A 20,508-nucleotide genomic window follows, 5' to 3' on the forward strand; every position below is an offset into this window, starting at 1 on the left:
CACACACCCAGCCAGCCTCCTCCTCCTCCTCCTCACTCTCACTTTCGATGCCGGCGTAGAAGGTCCAGTTACAGTGGCGAAATACACAACTATTAATCTATATGTCGACTATGTTGGGGCTTTTGCCATCAATAGGCGTGACAAATCCCCTAACCTTTCTCCGAGTTAAGCCTAACCTAAGCGAGAGAGCGGCGGCGGCGGCGGCCGACCCTTCTCCCTCCCCGCGCGCATACCACACACCGAGCCAGCCAGCCAGCCAGCCACCTCCTCCTCACTCTCGCTTTCGATGACGCGAAGCCGTCCCACCTCCCTCCCTTCCTTACACACGGTGGTGGTGGTGAACATCAGTGGACCATTACCATTCGACCCACATTGCGTTCGAGGAGTTTGACATCACTCACTAGATTGCCGGTTGTTTTAGTAACGTCGTACGCGAGCGAGGAAGCGGGAGGGTGACGGCGGAGGAGGAGGAGGAAGGCTTACCCCCTACCTCCCGCGCGCTCTCGCATTCCATACCACACACAAACACACACACCCAGCCAGCCTTCTCCTCCTCACTCTCACTTTCGATGCCGGCGTAGGAGGTCCAGTTACGGTGGCGAAATACACAACTCCTCTTAATCTACCTCCCGCGCGCTCTCGCATTCCATACCACACACAAACACACATCCAGCCAGCCGCTTCCTCCTTCTCCTCCTCACTCTCACTTTCGATGCCGGCGTAGGAGGTCCAGTTACGGTGGCGAAATACACAACTCTTAATCTATAGGTCTACTATGTAGGGGCTTTTGCCATCGATTGGCGTGACAAATCCCCTAACCTTTCTCCGGGTTAAACCTTAGTGGATCGCAGTAAGGAATCTGCTCTGCCACTCACGGCACCCAGGCTGGTACGTAAGTTGTATGCAAACGGGTCGATACAGCACATCAGGGTTTGGTTGATCCGTATTTGGGATGGGTTAGAGCAGAAACTGTAGCTCTCAACTCTACCCGATTTCCCCCCTTTGCTGCTGCTGCGGCATTGGGGTAGAACACTAAGACCTACGAATCGCACGCGCAAAGTCAAGCGACATGATGCATGTACTTGCCGAGGCAGAAGCTTAGGTCCCCCCTTACCGTCTCATCATCATCATCATAACAATTGGCTGGGGCGGGTGCCACCACAACATCCCGCCCCTTTTTAAAACAAGGAGAAAATCCCATCTTGTGGAATGCTCAGGAAATCTGCTGCATTGAAGCGTCGGGGGAAGGCAGGCAACACACAATAGGAAAAAGCCATAAAGGGTGAGGCGTCGTCTCCCCCGTGCCGCAGCGGGTGCCATGACGGTTCCATATGGAGAAGAATGTCTTCGAAAAGACAGACCAAGGATATCTATTAGACTGGGTGTAATGGCATTGAAGAAGGATACTACTGATGCTGCTGCTGCTGGTGTTGTTGTTGCGGCGGCGGCATTGGGGTCGAACACTAATACTACGATTCGCACGCGCACGGCCAACCGACATGATGCATGTACTTGCCGAGGTAGAAACTTAGGTCTCCCCGTACCGTCGTCTAACAAACCACCAACAAAAAGGAGAAACAAGGCGCCTACGACCAAGGAACTCCATAGGCATTCGTACAAGTATGACAAGACTCTTATGGTTTTCATGCCTAACCTAACCTAACCTTACCTTACCTAATTTATAGGTCGATGGCATATAGATAAAACGTAAGTAAATGTACAAGTCGATACATATAAAGTAATGTATCCCAACTTCTTAAACCCTATAGAATACATAACATTTGTTTGGTACCCCTAAAAAAGTTTACCATTTTCTACAATGACTAATCTTTACCATTTTCTATGATTTTCATTTCAAGCCAAACGTCCATAGTAGATCTTTGTTGTATTTTGTACATACGTGAGTTTAAGCTTATTTTGGCAAGATCTATGTACACTGTAGATTTACATATATTTTACTGAAAATACGACGTAAATATATACCCGTGTTAGCTTTGTAATGCAGAATCAAACAAAAGAAATTCTAATACCAGTGATGCCTTTGATATTTGCATTCACTGTTATTGAGTATAATGATTAGTCCAGATATATGACTGCAAATCTAAAAATGATATTTTCCCACTGCCAAATGAAGGACACATGCACATGTGATACAATGCACTATATGATACTTGCGCTGGAAATCACATGAATTCTCTTATAGCCTACTCATCTATGGAATTTTGCAAATTGTAAGTGAGTATTTAAGCAATCTCTCTTGTCTATAGAAAAAGATGAGTCAAACCTACGAGTTCCGCTATGAGCCATGATTTGAACGTCGCTCGTTTTGTTAAAAGGTGTAGACGACGCCTAAAGCAATACCTTTGCTAGTCCTGCCATCTATGAATATACTACTTAACTAAAGTGATTCCAACGACTATTCTCCTATTGCTGCTATATGTCGCCATTGTCGTCACGCCAAGAGTTTGATGAGTTACCCTTCTTTCTCAGCCTTAATCTCATTTATAAACAGTGAGTGAGTGTGATGGACTGACTGGCTTGATAAACACTCTTGTGTCAGCTTCCAAATTCTGTTTTCAGCCCCATCGGAAGTCTAAGAGGCTTACCTACTTGTGTATAAGGATTTAAGGATAAGGTAAGTACCACTAAACATCTTTCACGCTGGGAATTTAATTATTTGGTCTCGCGAGAGCGACAACTCAGGGACCAGCCATACCCAGCTGGGTGTGATTGGTATACTCTACTACAAGGAGAAAGATAACGCTGATTGGTTTAGTCTGTTTTGAGGCTGTTTATCAAATATATGGGCGTGAATGACATTGATAATGTCAAAATTGCTCCGTGGAAAGTGAAATATCTCTTGGTGAATTACCAGGGAGGATGAGGGTAAAGGAAATTGTGGACGAAGTTCTAAAGATTTTGAGCATTGACGATTGTATTGAAGAGGACTGATGTGGGTGTAACCTAACCTAACCAAACGTAACCAACCTAACCTAACCTAAGCTAACCTAACCTAACTTAACCCAACCTAACCCAACCTAACCCAACCCAACCTAACATAACCTAACCTAACCTAACCTAACCTAACCTAACTCAACCTAACCTAACCTAACCTAACCATGTCGATGGCATATAAATAAAACGTAAGTAAATGTACAAGTCGATGGCATATAGATAAAACATAAGCAAATGTACAAGTCGATGGCATATGAATAAAACATAAGTAAATATGCAATTCGGTATATATAGAGTAACGTATCCCAACTTCTTACACCCTAAAAAATACATAAAGTGTTTGTTAGAGGGAGGGTAATAACCCCCCATGCTCTACCCCCACTGCTGCAGCAACAAGAGCAGCAGCAGCAGCAGGGTTAGGTCATGGGGGGTGAAGGAGGTGGTGGTTTGGATTTAGCAGGTAAAGGGTAATACTAACCTTTGCTTTCAGTATGAACTGTCACCACCCTACAGCAGCAGCAGCCGCTGGAAGAGAGACAGAGTACTAATCATCTTTGCTTTCAGCTTGACCAGCAGCAGCAGCAAAAAATTTGCTGGGAACTTCCATATCTAATGGTCTTACTTTATATTTTTCAGATTGTGAAGTGGCTGAGAGAGAGAGAGAGAGAGAGAGAGAGAGAGAGAGAGAGAGAGAGAGAGAGAGAGAGAGAGAGAGAGAGAAGTCCAGGAAACGGAGGCTGCAGTGATGACAAGAACGAAGAATACATTTGATGTAAAAACGAAAAGATCAATAAAAGAAATGAAAGAGATACATATTTCATTGATCCACATACATCTCATTGATTGATGGTACAATGGACTTAGAAAAATACTTATGAAAGCACTCTGATCCAGAAAAATATGAGTGTCTTAGATACAGATACTTATGAACGACAACCACAGTATTGTAATTTAATACAATATTCTAATATGAATTCTTAGTTATAAATACTGATATGACAAATCCAATTTACCATTTATGAAGCATTAATTCAACATGCTTATATTGTGTAATCATTAGCCTCCTAAAGTCCAAAGTATATAAATAATGGACTAATTTTTGTATACGAGCTATGCTAATGTCCACGATCTCAAGTCCCCAGTGTATCATCATTCACACATTTAGTACCTTATTTAAAGTTTTATAACAGGTTTTATCTTGCAAATTTCCTTAATTACATGCCATTATCTCTGGCTGTTATCAAAGTTACTCTATTTCAAGAGTAAACTTGAAATAGTGTGTGCTCCTGTCCCCACTTATTCTCAGTGATGGGCAAGCTCATAAGGCTAATTTATAATTACCCCCTGTATTTAAGGTGCCATTTATCTTATGGGATAATCTAATTAATGCCCATGTAATTAGCTTCCTTCTTTATGTACTTCTAATGCTTCCCTAACAGAATCCATTAGGTAACTTCAACATTCTGCTGTGGGACCTCATAAGTTGGTTACTCCCTCAGTCTTACTGCAACTTCCCTTTAAAAATAGCCAGCCCCTTCTGTTTTAAGCTACTAAGCATGTACTTCATTTGGTGCTAGGGAGTTAATGGTAGATAGCCAAATTTTTAGAATTTCTTTATTTGTAACTATTTAGGATAGAAGTGCTCTATAGCCAATTTCCCTAATCTTTATTACTTTGGAATTCATACAGAAAGTACTCTTATACATCGAAGAGACGAAGCTATGACGCCATTTGGTAAACGTGATTGTCCAAAACATACAACGAGCGTTCATAAACTAATCTTTTTACAAATCTTATCAACAATAAAGTTATCTAATTTGTACAGACCATCACTAATATTAAGATTTGGTTTAGGTATGTAGATGTTCTTTGTATTTGGCCAACAAATGAAAATTTACAAATAATTCTCTCCTTACTTAATTTAGTACCTTCCATCAAATTTACTGTAGAAAATGAAAATAATAGTATGTTACCATATTTAGATTGGATGATCCATAGACAAGGAAACAAGCTTAAGTTTAGCATATACAGAAAACCCACCAATGTATGCTCATATATCCATTATTACTCATCTCAGCATGACAGTTAAATTATCATCATTTCAGTCTATGTTCCTAAGGGCATTACGTATTTGCAGTCCAGAGTTTATTGATGATGAGTTTGAGAAGATATATTCTATTGGATCTAAGTTAAAGTACCCTAGATCTTTCATTGATAAATCCCTTAAGTTAGCAAAGAAATCATTTTATAGAGTTGAGCCCAAACCTCCCTTTGACACCAAGATTCTTTTAGTTCTCCCTTTTAATAATAATTTCACTTTGCTTCCCATGTTGCTTAAATCCTTTGATGTAAATGTTGCCTTTAGCAATAATAATACTATAAAGAATATCTTATTCAGGAATTCACCAGAAAATTCTCTTGGTTGCATCTATCAAGTTCCTTGTGGAAACTGTGATAAATTTTATGTTGGTCAGACTGGTAAGAATCTTTCTGTTAGACTTAAGCAACATAAATATAGTATAAGAACGGCACAAGAATCAAATGCCTTGTTTAATCATGTTAAAAACTATGATCATTGTATTGACTGGAGTAACGCCATCTCAGTTGTGAACTAACTCTATTACCAAGAAAAATATCATTGAATCTTCTGTTATTGAATACACAAAGAATTATGATCTTAATATTAGTGATGGTCTGTAGAAATTAGATAACTTTATTGTTGATAAGATTTGTAAAATGATAAGTTTATGAATGCTCGTTGTTTGTTTTGGACAATCACATATTTACCAAATGGCGTCCTAGCTCGTCTCTTCGATGTATATCAAATGACTGTTATATTTCTCTCTTGTGTCTCCCCTGATGATGTGATTATTACACGAAAGTGCACTTGGGAACTTTTCGTGTTTCATTTTCCCCGTGGACTCATAAGAATATATATATATATATATATATATATATATATATATATATATATATATATATATATATATATATATATATATATATATATTTTTTTTTTTTTTTTTTTTTTGCTTTGTCGCTGTCTCCCGCATTTGCGAGGTAGCGCAAGGAAACAGACGAAAGAAATGGCCCAACCCACCCCCATACACATGTATATACATACGTCCACACACGCAAATATACATACCTACACAGCTTTCCATGGTTTACCCCAGACGCTTCACATGCCTTGATTCAATCCACTGACAGCACGTCAACCCCGGTATACCACATCGCTCCAATTCACTCTATTCCTTGCCCTCCTTTCACCCTCCTGCATGTTCAGGCCCCGATCACACAAAATCTTTTTCACTCCATCTTTCCACCTCCAATTTGGTCTCCCTCTTCTCCTCGTTCCCTCCACCTCCGACACATATATCCTCTTGGTCAATCTTTCCTCACTCATTCTCTCCATGTGACCAAACCATTTCAAAACACCCTCTTCTGCTCTCTCAACCACGCTCTTTTTATTTCCACACATCTCTCTTACCCTTACGTTACTTACTCGATCAAACCACCTCACACCACACATTGTCCTCAAACATCTCATTGCTAGCACATCCATCCTCCTGCGCACAACTCTATCCATAGTCCACGCCTCGCAACCATACAACATTGTTGGAACCACTATTCCTTCAAACATACCCATTTTTGCTTTCCGAGATAATGTTCTCGACTTCCACACATTCTTCAAGGCTCCCAGAATTTTCGCCCCCTCCCTCACCCTGTGATCCACTTCCGCTTCCATGGTTCCATCCGCTGCCAGATCCACTCCCAGATATCTAAAACACTTCACTTCCTCCAGTTTTTCTCCATTCAAACTCACCTCCCAATTGACTTGACCCTCAACCCTACTGTACCTAATAACCTTGCTCTTATTCACATTTACTCTTAACTTTCTTCTTTCACACACTTTACCAAACTCAGTCACCAGCTTCTGCAGTTTCTCACATGAATCAGCCACCAGCGCTGTATCATCAGCGAACAACAAATGACTCACTTCCCAAGCTCTCTCATCCCCAATAGATTTCATACTTGCCCCTCTTTCCAAAACTCTTGCATTCACCTCCCTAACAACCCCATCCATAAACAAATTAAACAACCATGGAGACATCACACACCCCTGCCGCAAACCTACATTCACTGAGAACCAATCACTTTCCTCTCTTCCTACACGTACATATGCCTTACATCCTCGATAAAAACTTTTCACTGCTTCTAACAACTTGCCTCCCACACCATATATTCTTAATACCTTCCAGAGAGCATCTCTATCAACTCTATCATATGCTCATATGCCTTCTCCAGATCCATAAATGCTACATATATATATATATATATATATATATATATATATATATATATATATATATATATATATATATATTTATTTATTTATTTATTATTTATTTTGCTTTGTCGCTGTCTCCCGCGTTTGCGAGGTAGCGCAAGGAAACAGACGAAAGAAATGGCCCAACCCACCCCCATACACAATATACACACACACACGTCATACACACACACGTCCACACACGCAAATATACATACCTATACATCTCAATGTACACATATATTTACATACACAGACACATACATATATACCCATGCACACAATTCACACTGTCTGCCCCCATTCACTCCCATCGCCACCTCGCCACACATGGAATACCTTCCCCCTCCCCCCTCATGTGTGCGAAGTAGCACTAGGAAAAGACAACAAAGGCCCCATTCGTTCATATATATATATATATATATATATATATATATATATATATATATATATATATATATTTTTTTTTTTTTTTTTATACTTTGTCGCTGTCTCCCGCGTTTGCGAGGTAGCGCAAGGAAACAGACGAAAGAAATGGCCCAACCCCCCCCCCCCATACACATGTACATACACACGTCCACAAACGCAAATATACATACCTACACAGCTTTCCATGGTTTACCCCAGACGCTTCACATGCCTTGATTCAATCCACTGACAGCACGTCAACCCCTGTATACCACATCGCTCCAATTCACTCTATTCCTTGCCCTCCTTTCACCCTCCTACATGTTCAGGCCCCGATCACACAAAATCTTTTTCACTCCATCTTTCCACCTCCAATTTGGTCTCCCTCTTCTCCTCGTTCCCTCCACCTCCGACACATATATCCTCTTGGTCAATCTTTCCTCACTCATTCTCTCCATGTGACCAAACCATTTCAAAACACCCTCTTCTGCTCTCTCAACCACGCTCTTTTTATTTCCACACATCTCTCTTACCCTTACGTTACTTACTCGATCAAACCACCTCACACCACACATTGTCCTCAAACATCTCATTTCCAGCACATCCATCCTCCTGCGCACAACTCTATCCATAGCCCACGCCTCGCAACCATACAACATTGTTGGAACCACTATTCCTTCAAACATACCCATTTTTGCTTTCCGAGATAATGTTCTCGACTTCCACACATTTTTCAAGGCTCACAAAATTTTCGCCCCCTCCCCCACCCTATGATCCACTTCCGCTTCCATGGTTCCATCCGCTGACAGATCCACTCCCAGATATCTAAAACACTTCACTTCCTCCAGTTTTTCTCCATTCAAACTCACCTCCCAATTGACTTGACCCTCAACCCTACTGTACCTAATAACCTTGCTCTTATTCACATTTACTCTTAACTTTCTTCTTCCACACACTTTACCAAACTCAGTCACCAGCTTCTGCAGTTTCTCACATGAATCAGCCACCAGCGCTGTATCATCAGCGAACAACAACTGACTCACTTCCCAAGCTCTCTCATCCCCAACAGACTTCATACTTGCCCCTCTTTCCAGGACTCTTGCATTTACCTCCCTAACAACCCCACCCATAAACAAATTAAACAACCATGGAGACATCACACACCCCTGCCGCAAACCTACATTCACTGAGAACCAATCACTTTCCTCTCTTCCTACACGTACACATGCCTTACATCCTCGATAAAAACTTTTCACTGCTTCTAACAACTTGCCTCCCACACCATATATTCTTAATACCATCCACAGAGCATCTCTATCAACTCTATCATATGCCTTCTCCAGATCCATAAATGCTACATACAAATCCATTTGCTTTTCTAAGTATTTCTCACATACATTCTTCAAAGCAAACACCTGATCCACACATCCTCTACCACTTCTGAAACCGCACTGCTCTTCCCCAATCTGATGCTCTGTACATGCCTTCACCCTCTCAATCAATACCCTCCCATATAATTTACCAGGAATACTCAACAAACTTATACCTCTGTAATTTGAGCACTCACTCTTATCCCCTTTGCCTTTGTACAATGGCACTATGCACGCATTCCGCCAATCCTCAGGCACCTCACCATGAGTCATACATACATTAAATAACCTTACCAACCAGTCAACAATACAGTCACCCCCTTTTTTAATAAATTCCACTGCAATACCATCCAAACCTGCTGCCTTGCCGGCTTTCATCTTCCGCAAAGCTTTTACTACCTCTTCTCTGTTTACCAAATCATTTTCCCTAACCCTCTCACTTTGCACACCACCTCGACCAAAACACCCTATATCTGCCACTCTGTCATCAGACACATTCAACAAACCTTCAAAATACTCATTCCATCTCCTTCTCACATCACCACTACTTGTTATCACCTCCCCATTTACGCCCTTCACTGAAGTTCCCATTTGCTCCCTTGTCTTACGCACCCTATTTACCTCCTTCCAGAACATATTTTTATTCTCCCTAAAATTTACTGATAGTCTCTCACCCCAACTCTCATTTGCCCTTTTTTTCACCTCTTGCACCTTTCTCTTGACCTCCTGTCTCTTTCTTTTATACTTCTCCCACTCAATTGCATTTTTTCCCTGCAAAAATCGTCCAAATGCCTCTCTCTTCTCTTTCACTAATACTCTTACTTCTTCATCCCACCACTCACTACCCTTTCTAAACAGCCCACCTCCCACTCTTCTCATGCCACAAGCATTTTTTGCGCAATCCATCACTGATTCCCTAAATACATCCCATTCCTCCCCCACTCCCCTTACTTCCATTGTTCTCACCTTTTTCCATTCTGTACACAGTCTCTCCTGGTACTTCCCCACACAGGTCTCCTTCCCAAGCTCACTTACTCTCACCACCTTCTTCAACCCAACATTCACTCCTCTTTTCTGAAAACCCATACTAATCTTCACCTTAGCCTCCACAAGATAATGATCAGACATCCCTCCAGTTGCACCTCTCAGCACATTAACATCCAAAAGTCTCTCTTTCGCACGCCTGTCAATTAACACGTAATCCAATAACGCTCTCTGGCCATCTCTCCTACTTACATAAGTATACTTATGTATATCTCGCTTTTTAAACCAGGTATTCCCAATCATCAGTCCTTTTTCAGCACATAAATCTACAAGCTCTTCACCATTTCCATTTACAACACTGAACACCCCATGCATACCAATTATTCCCTCAACTGCCACATTACTCACCTTTGCATTCAAATCACCCATCACTATAACCCGGTCTCGTGCATCAAAACCGCTAACACACTCATTCAGCTGCTCCCAAAACACTTGCCTCTCATGATCTTTCTTCTCATGCCCAGGTGCATATGCACCAATAATCACCCACCTCTCTCCATCAACTTTCAATTTTACCCATATTAATCGAGAATTTACTTTCTTACATTCTATCACATACTCCCACAACTCCTGTTTCAGGAGTATTGCTACTCCTTCCCTTGCTCTTGTCCTCTCACTAACCCCTGACTTCACTCCCCAGACATTTCCAAACCACTCTTCCCCTTTACCCTTGAGCTTCGTTTCACTCAGAGCCAAAACATCCAGGTTCCTTTCCTCAAACATACTACCTATCTCTCCTTTTTTCACATCTTGGTTACATCCACACACATTTAGGCACCCCACTCTGAGCCTTCGAGGAGGATGATCACTCCCCGCGTGACTCCTTCTTCTGTTTCCCATTTTAGAAAGTTAATACAAGGAGGGGAGGATTTCCGGCCCCCCGCTCCCGTCCCCTCTAGTCGCTTTCTACGACACGCGAGGAATACGTGGGAAGTATTCTTTCACCCCTATCCCCAGGGATAATATACATATATATATACATATACACACACACACACATACACACATACGCACATACACACACACACACACACACATACATATATATACATATGAAAAATGTAAGAAACAATTTAGAAAACAAACTTTTAGCTTGAAATGAATGAAAAAAATGAATGTCACATAATGGTTCAACCTCTGGCTATGGAAAAGGAAATGTACAATTTATTCACACAAACGTCAATAGCAGTTCTCATCAATTTCACCACTGTATCAATAAGCTTCAATGTCTAAGCTACATTTTTCTCCAACTTCACTATTTTCTTGTCAAAAACACCATGCATGAAAACTATCACTCCAGTAACACAACTATAAACATTTACTTCCCCTTTAAAAGTTGAAGTTGACTCCCTACACCAACTATTCAAAATGAAGGCCAAGAGAAGGGAAGAACTTACCCTGCCCGGAGCTGATGGTCAAAAAGGTTGCAATTGGTAAGGGCTTGTTCTTGAAGCCTCGAATGCTGTAGATTCGAAGCTGCGTCGAACACAAACCTTCAATTGAATATTGATTTTTTTCATGCCTTTCTCATCATTTCGCGCACAAACTCAATAAAATCTCTTCGAATATTAAGAGAAAAAGAATATATATAAATGAATAAGCTCTTTCATCAGATAATTATAAAATAAATCGATAATTCATGAGTTCATTCACGGTTCAAAGATGGGTTCAGTGGGGTGAAACAATTTGGGTCGTTTCAACAGGCCATACAGGGCGGTTCGGTTGTTTCAACTTTAACCGCATATTGTTGCACATATAGATAAAGATACTTAAATTTTGGTTTGAAAAACTAAAACCATAATTTTTACTTTAAAATATCATGACAGTAATTATCAAAATATGCACGTTAAAAGTAATGATTCACGAAATAAGTGTCCATTTGGTATTTTTACATGATTTAAAATATGATGTTAAGGACCACGACAGCAGCGTTATCTTGCTATGATAAGTAACAGTAAAATGTGTCCAAGAAAAATGGTAAATGAATAACAAGGGTTGTGGTTGTGGTAATTATCAAAATATGCACGTTAAAAGTAATGATTCACGAAATAAGTGTCCATTTGGTATTTTTACATGATTTAAAATATGATGTTAAGGACCACGACAGCAGCGTTATCTTGCTATGATAAGTAACAGTAAAATGTGTCCAAGAAAAAAGGTAAATGAATAACAAGGGTTGTGGTTGTGGTAATTATCAAAATATGCACGTTAAAAGTAATGATTCACGAAATAAGTGTCCATTTGGTATTTTTACATGATTTAAAATATGATGTTAAGGACCACGACAGCAGCGTTATCTTGCTATGATAAGTAACAGTAAAATGTGTCCAAGAAAAAAGGTAAATGAATAACAAGGGTTGTGGTTGTCCGGGCCTCCCCCCCCCCCCCCCGGCAGAGTTGCATTCATTCCCAGATAAAAAAAATCATTTTACCCGAATATACATATTATAGGCAATCTTTATATTTCTTGACACAAAACAACTATCTAAACAATTGGAATATGACACTGACCAATCTAAAGTAACAGGCGCAACATTTCTTTGGTCTAGAGGCATTTGCGAAAGTTCCTCAACAGGAAATTTCGAACGTTATTATAATACTGAGGAACATACTTTCTAACTGGGAAGTCTTGTTAGTTTCAGGTTATCTTGACATGATAAAGAATTTACATTGTTTATGAAGCCATGTGAGCGAACTACAGAAACAAACTATACTGTTAATGGAGAAGTGCTGCAAGTTTATATTAATCCAATAACACTCTCTGGCCATATCTCCTACTTACATACTTATACTTATGTATATGTCTCTTTTTAAACCAGGTATTTCAATCACTAGTCCTTTTTCAGCACACAAATCTACAAGCTCTTCACCATTTCCAATTACAACACTAAACACCCCATGCACACCAATTATACCCTCAACTGCCACATTACTCACCTTTGCATTCAAATCACCCATCATTATAACCCGGTCTCGTGCATCAAAGCTGCTAACACACCCACTCAGCTGCTCCCAAAACACTTGCCTCAAGATCTTTCTTATGACCAGGTGCATACGCACCAATAATCACCCATCTCTCTCCATTCACTTTCAGTTTTACCCATATCAATCTAGAGTTTACTTTCTTGCACTCTCACATACTCCCACAACTCCTGCCTCAGGAGTAGTGCTACACCTTCCTTTGCTCTTCTTGAGCTTCATTACACCCAGAGCCAAAACATCCAGGTTCCTTTCCTCAAACATACTACCTTTCTCTCTTTTTTCTCATCTTGGTTACATTCACACACATTTAGACATCCCAATTTGAGCCTTCGAGGAGGATGAGCACTCCCCGCATGACTCCTTCTGTTTCCCCTTTTAGAAAGTTATAATACAAGGAGGGGAGGGTTTCTAGCACCCCACTCCCATCCCCTTTATGTGCCTTCTAGGACACGTGGGAAATCGATGGGAAGTATTCTTTCTCCCCTATCCCCAGGGATATATATTTATATATATATATATATATATATATATATATATATATATATATATATATATATATATATATATATATATATATATATATATATTCATTTATTTTGCTTTGACCCTGTCTCCTACGTTGGCGAGGTAGCACAAGGAAACAGACGAAAGAATGGCCCAACCCACCCACATACACATGTATATACATACACGTCCACACACGCAAATATACATACCTATACATCTCAATGTATACATATATATACACACAGACATATACATATATACACATGTACATAATTCATAGTCTGCCTTTATTCATTCCCATCGCCACCCTGCTACACGAAAAAACAACCCCCTCCCCCAGCATGTGCGCGAGGTAGCGCTAGGAAAGACAACAAAGGCCACATTTGTTCACACTCAGTCTCTAGCTGTCATGTAATAATGCACCGAAACCACAGCTTCCTTTCCACATCCGGGCCCTACAGAACTTTCCATGGTTTACCCCAGACGCTTCACATGCCCTGGTTCAATCCATTGACAGCAATATCTTTTTTTTTTTCATACTATTCGCCATTTCCCACGTCAGCAAGGTAGCGTTAAGAACAGAGGACTGGGCCTTTGAGGGAATATCCTTACCTGGCCCCCTTCTCTGTTCCTTCTTTTGGAAAATTAAAAAAAAGATGAGAGGGGAGGATTTCCAGCCCCCCCGCTCCCTTCCCTTTTAGTCGCCTTCTACGACACGCAGGGAATACGTGAAAGTATTCTTTCTCTCCTATCCCCAGGGATAATATATATTACTTGATCAAGCCGCCTCACACCGCATGGTGTCCTCAAGCATTTCATTTCCAACATATCCACTCTCCTCCACGCAACCCTACCTGTGGCCCGAGCCTCGCAGCCGTGTAGCATTGTTGGAACCACTTCGCCTTCCACACACTGTTCAACGCTCCCAGAACCTTCGCCCCCTCCCCCATCATGTGACTCACTTCCACCCACTTCCATGGTTCCATCTACTGCTAAGTCCACTCCCAGATATCAAGAACACTTCCTTCCAGTTTTTTCCAATTATATACATAATCCCTGGGGATAGGGGAGAAAGAATACTTCCCATGTATTCCCTGCGTGTCGTGGAAGGCGACTGAAAGGGGAGGGAGCGGGTGGCTGGAAATCCTCCCCTCCCGTTTTTTTCAATTTTCCAAAAGAAGGAACAGAGAAGGGGGCCAGGTGAAGATATTCCCTCAAAGGCCCAGTCCTCTGTTCTTAACGGTACCTCGCTATCGCGGGAAATGGCGAATATTACGAAAAAAGAAATACACACATATATATATATATATATATATATATATATATATATATATATATATATATATATATATATATATATATATATATATATATATATGCATTATCCCTGGGGATAGGGGAGAAGAAATACTTCCCACGTATTCCCTGCGTGTCATAGAAGGCGACTAAAGGGGGAGGGAGAGGGGGGCTGGAAATCCTCCCCTCTCGGTTTTTTTTTATAATTTTCCAAAAGAAAGAACAGAGAACGAGGCCAGGTGAGGATATTCCCTCAGAGGCCCAGTCCTCTGTTCTTAATGCTACCTTGCTAATGTGGGAAATGGCGAATAGTTTGAAAGATATATATATATATATATATATATATATATATATATATATATATATATATATATATATATATATATATATATATTTGCAGGGAAAAAATGAAATTGAGTGGGAGACGTATAAAAGAGACAGGAGGTCAAGAGAAAGGTGCAAGAGGTGAAAAAAAGGGAAAATGAGAGTTGGGGTGAGAGAGTAGCATTAAATTTTAGGGAGAATAAAAAGATGTTCTGGAAGGAGGTAAATAAAGTGCGTAAGACAAGGGAGCAAATGGGAACTTCAGTGAAGGGCGCAAATGGGCAGGTGATAACAAGTAGTGGTGATCTGAGGAGGAGATGGAGTGAGTATTTTGAAGGTTTGTTGAATGTGTTTGATGATAGAGTGGCAGATATAGGGTGTTCTGGTCGAGGTGGTGTGCAAAGTGAGAGGGTTAGGGAAAATGAGTTGGTAAACAGAGAAGAGGTAGTAAAAGCTTTGCGGAAGATGAAAGCCGGCAAGGCAGCAGGTTTGGATGGTATTGCAGTGGAATTTATTAAAAAAGGGGGTGACTGTATTGTTGACTGGTTGGTAAGGTTATTTAATGTATGTATGACTCATGGTGAGGTGCCAGAGGATTGGCGGAATGCGTGCATAGTGCCATTGTACAAAGGCAAAGGGGATAAGAGTGAGTGCTCAAATTACAGAGGTATAAGTTTGTTGAGTATTCCTGGCAAATTATATGGGAGGGTATTGATTGAGAGGGTGAAGGCATGTACAGAGCAGCAGATTGGGGAAGAGCAGTGTGGTTTCAGAAGTGGTAGAGGATGTGTGGATCAGGTGTTTGCTTTGAAGAATGTATATGAGAAATACTTAGAAAAGCAAATGGATTTGTATGTAGCATTTATGGATCTGGAGAAGGCATATGATAGAGTTGATAGAGATGCTCTGTGGAAGGTATTAAGAATATGTGGTGTGGGAGGAAAGTTGTTAGAAGCAGTGAAAAGTTTTTATCGAGGATGTAAGGCATGTGTACGTGTAGGAAGAGAGGAAAGTGATTGGTTCTCAGTGAATGTAGGTTTGCGGCAGGGGTGTGTGATGTCTCCATGGTTGTTTAATTTGTTTATGGATGGGGTTGTTAGGGAGGTGAATGCAAGAGTTTTGGAAAGAGGGGCAAGTATGAAGTCTGTTGGGGATGAGAGAGCTTGGGAAGTGAGTCAGTTGGTTCGCTGATGATACAGCGCTGGTGGCTGATTCATGTGAGAAACTGCAGAAGTTGGTGACTGAGTTTGGTAAAGTGTGTGAAAGAAGAAAGTTAAGAGTAAATGTGAATAAGAGCAAGGTTATTAGGTACAGTAGGGTTGAGGGTCAATTCAATTGGGAGGTGAGTTTGAATGGAGAAAAACTGGAGGTAGTGAAGTGTTTTAGATATCTGGGAGTGGATCTGGCAGCGGATGGAACCATGGAAGCGGAAGTGGATCATAGGGTGGGGGAGGGGGCGAAAATTTTGGGAGCCTTGAAGAATGTGTGGAAGTCGAGAACATTATCTCAGAAAGCAAAAATGGGTATGTTTGAAGGAATAGTGGTTCCAACAATGTTGTATGGTTGCGAGGCGTGGACTATGGATAGAGTTGTGAGCAGGAGGATGGATGTGCTGGAAATGAGATGTTTGAGGACAATGTGTGGTGTGAGGTGGTTTGATCGAGTAAGTAACGTAAGGGTAAGAGAGATGGGTGGAAATAAAAAGAGCATGGTTGAGAGAGCAGAAAAGGGTGTTTTGAAATGGTTTGGGCACATGGAGAGAATGAGTGAGGAAAGATTGACCAAGAGGATATATGTGTTGGAGGTGGAGGGAACGAGGAGAAGTGGGAGACCAAATTGGAGGTGGAAAGATGGAGTGAAAAAGATTTTGTGTGATCGGGGCCTGAACATGCAGGAGGGTGAAAGTAGGGCAAGGAATAGAGTGAATTGGATCGATGTGGTATACCGGGGTTGACGTGCTGTCAGTGGATTGAATCAGGGCATGTGAAGTGTCTGGGGTAAACCATGGAAAGCTGTGTAGGTATGTATATTTGCGTGTGTGGACGTATGTATATACATATGTATGGGGGTGGGTTGGGCCATTTCTTTCGTCTGTTTCCTTGCACTACCTCGCAAATGCGGGAGACAGCAAAAAAAAAAAAAAAAAAAAAAAAAAAAAAAAAAAAAAAAAGTCATGGACAAAAGTCAATATCAAGGCTGAGCCTTAATTGAAATACCGAGTGGATTATTAACAGGAAAAAGGAGAGACAAGGGAAGGTATTTACAAATTGCAAAGGAAATGAAAACCCAGTCTTTTAAAATGTGCCAGGTACAGTTACCAAGAAAGACACAAGCAGGTAGAGATCTAATATACACAAAATTACATATTCTTGCTTTTAGAAAAATATCTAACACTTAAAACTATCTATGTAGATCTACATACTTATTTATTATGCTTCATCGCCATTTCCCTTGTCAGCAAGGTAGCACCAGGAAAGACAAAGAAAGATCCATTAACTCGTCCATACGTACACACATACATTTACATATATACACATGTACATATTCAAACTTGATTGCCTTCATCCATTCCCAGCACCAACCCACCCCACAGGAAACAGCATTGCCACATCCTGCATCAGCAAGACAGGGACAGGGAAAAGAAAAAAAAAAAATTAGTTCACTCAGTCTCCAGCTGTCATGTGCAATGCACAGAAACCACAGCTCCCTAACCACATCCAAGCCAAAGAGACCTTTCCATGGTTTCCCCACATGTTTCACATGACTTGGTTCAGGCCATTGACAATAAGTCAATATAAAGGGTGTCTCAAAAAATCTACTCACTTTTTAACACCCTATAACTAATTTTTTTTCTTTTTTCAGATCCAATTGACCCTAAAAAAAATTCAGTTATAGGGTGTCGAAAAGTGAGTACATTAAATGTTCTCTTTTCGACACCCTATAACTCACGGAATTTTTTTTCAGATCCAAAAAAAAAAAAATTCAGTTACAGGGTGTCAAAAAGCAATACATTTTTTTGGGACACTGTATATCGACCTTTAAAATATTCATGCCTATAAACAGAAATATCGGTAAAATTTTTCCAGTGTTTTAATCCTTCCATGTTATACTTTAGATTCACACAGACCATATTTTTAGCATTTCATTTGTAAACGTTCCAGTGTAATATGGTAACTACAGGTTCACAAACTGGGGCACCTCTTTTATCCAATAAGTACCATCGGGTCAAAAAAGCATGATTTGACAAAAGGGACTTAGTATTGATCAGTCATGAGTTTAAAGTTTTCTCTCAAATTTGTGATTTCAGTTGGATTATAGCTCAACACCTTTCTTTAACCTTGGTATTTCAATTATCTTGGGCTTTTAAAGCCCCATTTAGCTTCCCATTTATGTCCAACATAATCATCTATTCTGCTCATATAATCATTGTGAGGTATAACTCGGGCCTACAGATAACTATATATATATACATATATAGTGTGGTTTCAGAAGTGGTAGAGGATGTGTGGATCAGGTGTTAGCTTTGAAGAATGTATGTGAGAAATACTTAGAAAAGCAAATGGATTTGTATGTAGCATTTATGGATCTGGAGAAGGCATATGATAGAGTTGATAGAGATGCTCTGTGGAAGGTATTAAGAATATATGGTGTGGGAGGAAAGTTGTTAGAAGCAGTGAAAAGTTTTTATCGAGGATGTAAGGCATGTGTACGTGTAGGAAGAGAGGAAAGTGATTGGTTCTCAGTGAATGTAGGTTTGCGGCAGGGGTGTGTGATGTCTCCATGGTTGTTTAATTTGTTTATGGATGGGGTTGTTAGGGAGGTAAATGCAAGAGTTTTGGAAAGAGGGGCAAGTATGAAGTCTGTTGAGGATGAGAGAGCTTGGGAAGTGAGTCAGTTGTTGTTCGCTGATGATACAGCGCTGGTGGCTGATTCATGTGAGAAACTGCAGAAGCTGGTGACTGAGTTTGGTAAAGTGTGAGGAAGAAGAAAGTTAAGAGTAAATGTGAATAAGAGCAAGGTTATTAGGTACAGTAGGGTTGAGGGTCAAGTCAATTGGGAGGTGAGTTTGAATGGAGAAAAACTGGAGGAAGTGAAGTGTTTTAGATATCTGGGAGTGGATCTGGCAGCGGATGGAACCATGGAAGCGGAAGTGGATCATAGGGTGGGGGAGGGGGCGAAAATTCTGGGGGCCTTGAAGAATGTGTGGAAGTCGAGAACATTATCTCGGAAAGCATAAATGGGTATGTTTGAAGGAATAGTGGTTCCAACAATGTTGTATGGTTGCGAGGCGTGGGCTATTAATAGAGTTGTGCGCAGGAGGATGGATGTGCTGGAAATGAGATGTTTGAGGACAATGTGTGGTGTGAGGTGGTTTGATCGAGTGAGTAACGTAAGGGTAAGAGAGATGTGTGGAAATAAAAAGAGCGTGGTTGAGAGAGCAGAAGAGGGTGTTTTGAAATGGTTTGGTCACATGGAGAGAATGAGTGAGGAAAGATTGACCAAGAGGATATATGTGTCGGAGGTGGAGGGAACGAGGAGAAGAGGGAGACCAAATTGGAGGTGGAAAGATGGAGTGAAAAAGATTTTGTGTGATCAGGGCCTGAACATGCAGGAGGGTGAAAGGAGGGCAAGGAATAGAGTGAATTGGAGCGATGTGGTATACCGGGGTTGACGTGCTGTCAGTGGATTGAATCAAGGCATGTGAAGCGTCTGGGGTAAACCATGGAAAGCTGTGTAGGTATGTATATTTGCGTGTGTGGACGTATGTATATACATGTGTAGGGGGGGGGGGGGCCATTTCTTTCGTCTGTTTCCTTGCGCTACCTCGCAAACGCGGGAGACAGCGACAAAGTATAATAAAAAAAATATATATATATATATATATATATATATATATATATATATATATATATATATATATATGTCTGTCCCTTCTTTTGGAAAATTAAAAAAAATGAGAGGGGAGGATTTCCAGCCCCCCGCTCCCTTCCCTTTTAGTCGCCTTCTACGACACGCAGGGAATACATGGGAAGTATTCTTTCTCCCCTATCCCCAGGGATAATATATATATATATATATATATTATGATTTATCTCAGCATCTGAATTTCCATTACTAATGATACCGACATATCAAACAATGGGAATTCTGCACTCATACTTGTCAAGTGGATTCTTACAATACAATCTTGGACTTTTTGAACAATGGGATGCACTAGAGCATAATGCAATATGGCTTGGAGTGCATTCTGGGAATCAGAGTAGATAATAATTTCTACTTTGTAAACTACTC

General features: G+C 40.7%; 1 long non-coding RNA gene across 1 annotated transcript; it reads left to right on the forward strand.

The window, feature by feature from the left end:
- Positions 1-2,032: 2,032 nt before the first annotated feature.
- On the forward strand, positions 2,033-3,661 carry LOC139760961 (uncharacterized). Its single transcript, XR_011715441.1, has 2 exons — positions 2,033-2,635; positions 3,592-3,661. It is a non-coding gene; the product is annotated as an uncharacterized lncRNA (long non-coding RNA).
- Positions 3,662-20,508: the final 16,847 nt, after the last annotated feature.

The sequence above is a fragment of the Panulirus ornatus genome, chromosome 38 (assembly GCF_036320965.1).
Source record: "Panulirus ornatus isolate Po-2019 chromosome 38, ASM3632096v1, whole genome shotgun sequence".
In the NCBI taxonomy this organism is placed as follows: Eukaryota; Metazoa; Arthropoda; class Malacostraca; order Decapoda; family Palinuridae; genus Panulirus; species Panulirus ornatus.